The following is a 5,423-nucleotide window of genomic DNA, read 5'->3' on the forward strand; positions in this document are numbered from 1 at the left end:
CTAAGTGATGGTGAGCTTTGGAGCTCTTTATAACTGTGATAAAATCAAGAACTCTTTAGGAAAAATAAAGAAGCATAATTACTCGTAAAGAAATAGCCGAAAATATAAACTGTTCAATAAAAAATATAAAACCTAAAAATGAAATAGTATTAAAGGAAAATAAAATAAGAAGTACTTTAAGAAGATAAATAAAGATAAAAGTGAAAATAATAATAATAAATAAAAAGTTTTTAAACATCGTCATTGTCAGATGGTTCACAAGGTGGTGGTGGCAATGAGATGTGAAGGTGCTGACAAATCTGATGTAGAGTAGCATCAATATGATCAAAACGCTGAAAACACTGCTGCTCAAATCGAGTATGGCATTCAGAGATGTCAGAAAGTGAAGCCGCCACATGAACTAGACGATGAATGGGTGGTGGCTGAGAGGCTGGGTCCTCATGGCGTGGATGGACATCATCAGTAATGTCCTCTAGGTCTTCCTCCTCAGTGGACTGTACCAGGTGGTACTAGGGAGGATCAACTCCACATCGTCGCTCGATCATCCTCATATGAAGCATGCCCGAGATTCCCTGTAGGGACATCTAACCGATAAGAGTAAGGGAGGATGCTTGCATCATCGTGTTGAGGAGACCGAAATACCGTGCCAGTCGAGTCACAAAGGGGGCAATGGAAATGACTCCTCTCCTATGCCACTCCGTCTAATGGCGAATGGGGAGGGCGATGAAATAGGCAAGGTTGAAAATGTGCCCGTTTGCCATACTCCATAAAAAGTAGGCGTCGTGAGTGTTGACGATGCCGGTGCTCTCTCGCCGTCCTGTTAGAGTGTGGGCCAAGATGGTGTGTAAGTACCTCAAGGATGGGGCGAGGCCCGATGCCTTACAGCGGCTGGGGTTATAGGTGGCTGAGTTAGGGACTAAAGCACTTCAACACTTCGAAGGAGAATAGTGGATATGGCGATGGAGGGTGTCGAGTTCGTTGTCCTCCATGAACTCCTCCGTATACAACCCTAGTGCAATTCGAAACTTAGGTACACTTAACTGGCGCACTAAACTGCCTAGACGAAACTGGACCGTTCCAGGATCATCAAACTGTGTCATGACATCTTGAAGGCGGAACGTCAAGAAGAGTTTGAGTGTGAGCTCAAGGTACGTCGGCTCGATGATCTCGAAAAAGATGCCCCATAGGTCAGTCGTCAGAAGGGTTCGAATCGCATTAGCCAGTTGGATTTGTTCAAGTACGGCCCAATGAATGCAGTGGGCCACTCTTAGGGTTCGGGCCCGTAGTGTCTGAAAACGTTCCTCCTGTGGTCCTGAGGGAAACTGGAGGAATGGATGCCTGATTTCCGCAATAGGACCCGACGATGATGTTGCTCCTTTCCTCTTCTTCGAGGCGGGGACGGTGGTTTTCTTGCTACGTGGATTTGACATGGTATCTGCAATAGCAAGACGAAGTTATAGAAATACCCCCAAGAATAGCATGGAAAGGTATGTAAGCATGTTAAAATTAAAGAAGAATACTTCATGGGCATCATAGGGAAAAGAGAAGATGTACCAAAGAGTAACGAAATCCTAATGGAACGATATATCAAGTCATTAGTAACAATAAGAACATGAGAATGGTGCTAGATGGAATACCTAGTGAATGAATGCATGTGGGATTGATAATATGTAATATGGTGTGGGTAAGCATGAAATCCATGGAAACAAGAGAAAAATGGATGAATGAAGCATAATGTATTGACTAAAATGGCAAATTTCTAACAAGGAGCATAAGCATTACTATCATTAGAACCATGAATATTAAGCAAAATAGTCAAGTAACACAATAAAAAATCATAAAATTAGTAAAAGAATTGAAGAGAATAGGGAGAAAAGAGTGAACAAACGCAATAGATTAGTAGAGGGAGGAGCTTGGGTCATCGATGGTGGTGTTGTGGTCAGCGCACGAGCGTGGGAGGAAGGGCTTGTGAAAGGATTACGGCGGCTAGGGTTTGATATTTGGGGAAGGGGATGATGAATAGTAGGGGGTTTATATAGATTTTAGGGTACACGGTTGTGGGACACGCCCGTGTGTCCTAATTTTAGCCCGTGTGTATCGTGATTTTTAAAGTTGGGTGCATCTGAAATTCGACCCACACCCGTGTTCATTGGGTATGTTGATGCACACGGCCGTGTCGCACTGTCGTGTTTTTCTTCATTCGCTTCTCCCATGCCCGTGTATGTATGTCCATGTCTGTGTTATTTTGTCAGTCTTGACCACGGGTAGTGAGCACGGGCATGTCGCACACCCGTGTTGTTTTCTCAGTTTCAACCATGGCCTCTAGACACGGGTGTGTCGCACTCCTATGTTGTTTTGAAAGATTCACCCACAGCCATGTCGCACGGTCATGAAAACTTATCGACTCCCGTGTTGGGGAAAAATTTTGCCCTATTTTCACACGGTTGTATCGCACGGCCACTTCTCCGCTCGTGGTAGGAGATAGCCTAAGGCATGCTTGTGTGCCTGGCTGAGTGGATTTGGACAATCTGTGTTCAAAGACTCAGTTAGTGAATTAGATGTTAAAAAATAAAATTAAAAGAAGTTAACACTATTATTGCTTGGGTTGCCTCCTGAGAAGCGCTTATTTATAGTCTAAACTTGGCTTACCTCTCTGTTGCGTGGTCATGGTGGTGTGAGGAGTTTACACTCCTTGTCCCTGCTATCAATTTTATCAAAACAAGGTTTTAAATGAGTACTATTTACCTTGAACGTACTGAATTTGGGATGAATTACCTCAACTATGCCGTATGGGAAAATGCTAAGTACCGTAAGAGGGATTTCTCCATTTGGTTCAGAGGTGGCAATCTGAGGGTCTACTGCATCTAGTAGTACTTTGTCTGCAACCTTAAGTTGATTTGGTGAGATATTGAGCTCGTCATGGCGTGGTTTTGGTTTATCGTGTGTCCTCGATTTATGTGTCTACCATTCATCTAGTTCCTCAACTCATAGCCTTTGTTCTTCATAGATGGGTCCCTTGTCGTTACTCGAACATAGCTCATGCGTGCTCTTCGAACGTGTTTCCTGCAAAGAAGTTTGCACCACATGATTAGTACTAGTGGTACGATTTATACAATCACCCTCGATATTTGTTGTGTTACTTGAATTGCAAGCTTGAAGGGTGATTATTTCATCACCCACACGAAGTGTGAGTTCACCTGTACCAACATCAATTATAGTTCTAGTAGTTGCTGAAAAGGGCCTTCCTGAAATTAAAGGCACGTCACTATCCGTTTCTATGTCTAAGAGAACAAAATCAACTGGGGATATAAATTTGTCAATTTAAATGAGTACATTTTCAATAATACCCTAGGAAATCTGATTGTTTTATCTGCTAACTGAATGCTTATCCTAGTTTGTTTGGGTTTCCCAATACCTAGTTGTTTAAACATTTTATAAGGCATGACATTGATATTAGCCCCTAAATCAGCCAAAGCATTATTAACATCTAAGCTACCAATTAAACAAGGAATCGTAAAACTCCCTGGATCTTTCAATTTGTTAGCCAGCTTATTCTATAGTATGGTTGAGCAAACTGCATTCGACTCCACATGCGACGCCTCATCCAACTTTCGTTTATTTGCTAAAAGCTCTTTTAAGAATTTAACTGCATTCGGGATATGTGAAAGAGCTTCAATAAACAGTAGTTAATATGTAATATTTTTAATAATTTAAGGAATTTACTGAATTATTCGTCTGTGCGGTCTTTCCTTGTCGCATTGGGGTATGGCACTTGAGGTTTGTACTCTTTACTTATCGGTGTTTGTTCACTGTGGTCTACCTCACCTTTGCTTTTACTTACCACAATTCCTTGCCTCGGTTCTGGTTCAGGTTCGACTAACCCTTCCTCATCTTGAATGGTAATTGCATTGAGTTGTTCCCTTGGGTTAGATTCAATGTTACTCAGCAGGCTACCTTGTGGTCATTCAGAAATCAATTTGTTGATTCTTAAGTGTTGTTTCGGTATTCTGAAAGCGAGTTTCTGACACCGAGATAAACTTTGTTAGAATCTCCTCAAGGTTCCCCTTGTTTTCCTATTGGTAAGGTGGTTGTTGAGAACTCGGAGTGTGTTGTGGCCTTTGATTTCCTTGACCGCCCCACGAGAAATTGGGATGGTTACTCCAACCTGCATTATAAGTATTACTATGTAGGTTATTTTGAGGTCTAGAGTTATTGTTACCCGTATATTGGACTTGTTCCTCCTTGATGCTAGGGTTGAAGGTCTGATATTCTGTTTTTGCTCCTCCTCTATTTGAATCGCACCTTGTCATTGGATGTACCTAAGTAGAACCACACAAGCCATTAATCTTTTTATTTAAGAGTACTACCTGGTTAGATAGCATAGTAACCGTATTGAGGTTGAAAACACCAGCTGCTTTCATCAGCTTTGTCCTCATAACTTGCCACTGATAGTTATTCAGTGACATCTCCTTAATAAATTTGTAAGCCACTTCAGGTGTTTTGTTATTCAAAGTTCCACTAGTAGCTGCATCGATGAGTTGCCTCTTTGAGGGCTTCACAACGTTGTAAAACGTCTGAACCTGTAGCCAAAATGGTAACCCATGGTGAGGGCTCCTTCTCAGAAGATCATTGTATCTCTCCCATGCATCATAGAGTGTTTCTAGATCCATCCGCACAAAAGAAGAGATGTTATTCCTCAACTTAGCCGTTTTAGCCGGTGGAAAATATTTAAGTAAAAACTTTTCTGTCTTTTATTCCCAAGTAGTGATCGACCCTCGTGGTAATGAGTTCAACCACTATTTAGCTATGTTCTTCAATGAAAAGGGAAACAACCGAAGGCAAATGGCATTATCAGAAATGCCATTGATTTTAAAAGTGTTGCAAAACTCCAGAAAATTTGCCAAGTGATTGTTTGGATCCTCATCCTGCAAATCTTCAAACTGAAGTTGTATCATTTGAATTGTGTTAGGTTTCAATTCAAAATTATTTGCAGCAATAGCAGGTCTAACTATACTTCACTCAGTTCCTGTTAAATTAGGTTTAGCATAATCATACATAGTGCGTGGAGCAGGATTTTGATTTACTGGATCAGCAGCAATCGCAGGAGGTATCAAATTTTCTTGATTTTCAACCATCTCCTCGATTGTGGTGTGAATGTCGTCCTCTTGCTCTTCCTCTGTGTATCTTAGGCTTCGCCTTATTTCTCTTTGGTTTCTGCGAGCTGTGCGATCGATCTCACTATCAAAGAGTAATGGTCCTGACGGGTTTCTTCTAGTCATAAACTATAAAAACCTGTCAGAAGCAAATAAACGAAAAATTAGAAAAAAATAAAAATTTAAATTGCAATAAAACTAAAATGGCTAAAGTAATAAAAATCGAGTGTTCCTAATATCTTAGTTCCCAGGAAACGGTGCCAAAAACTT

The 5,423-nt window shown here is 41.2% G+C and overlaps 1 non-coding gene across 1 annotated transcript; it reads left to right on the plus strand.

Moving 5' to 3' along the window:
• Positions 1-4,596: 4,596 nt before the first annotated feature.
• LOC128284981 (small nucleolar RNA R71) lies at positions 4,597-4,703 on the plus strand. The gene has a single exon (XR_008275397.1). It is a non-coding gene; the product is annotated as a small nucleolar RNA R71 (small nucleolar RNA).
• The last annotated feature ends 720 nt before the right edge of the window (positions 4,704-5,423 follow it).

This window comes from Gossypium arboreum, chromosome 11, assembly GCF_025698485.1.
Source record: "Gossypium arboreum isolate Shixiya-1 chromosome 11, ASM2569848v2, whole genome shotgun sequence".
NCBI classification, from domain to species: domain Eukaryota; kingdom Viridiplantae; phylum Streptophyta; class Magnoliopsida; order Malvales; family Malvaceae; genus Gossypium; species Gossypium arboreum.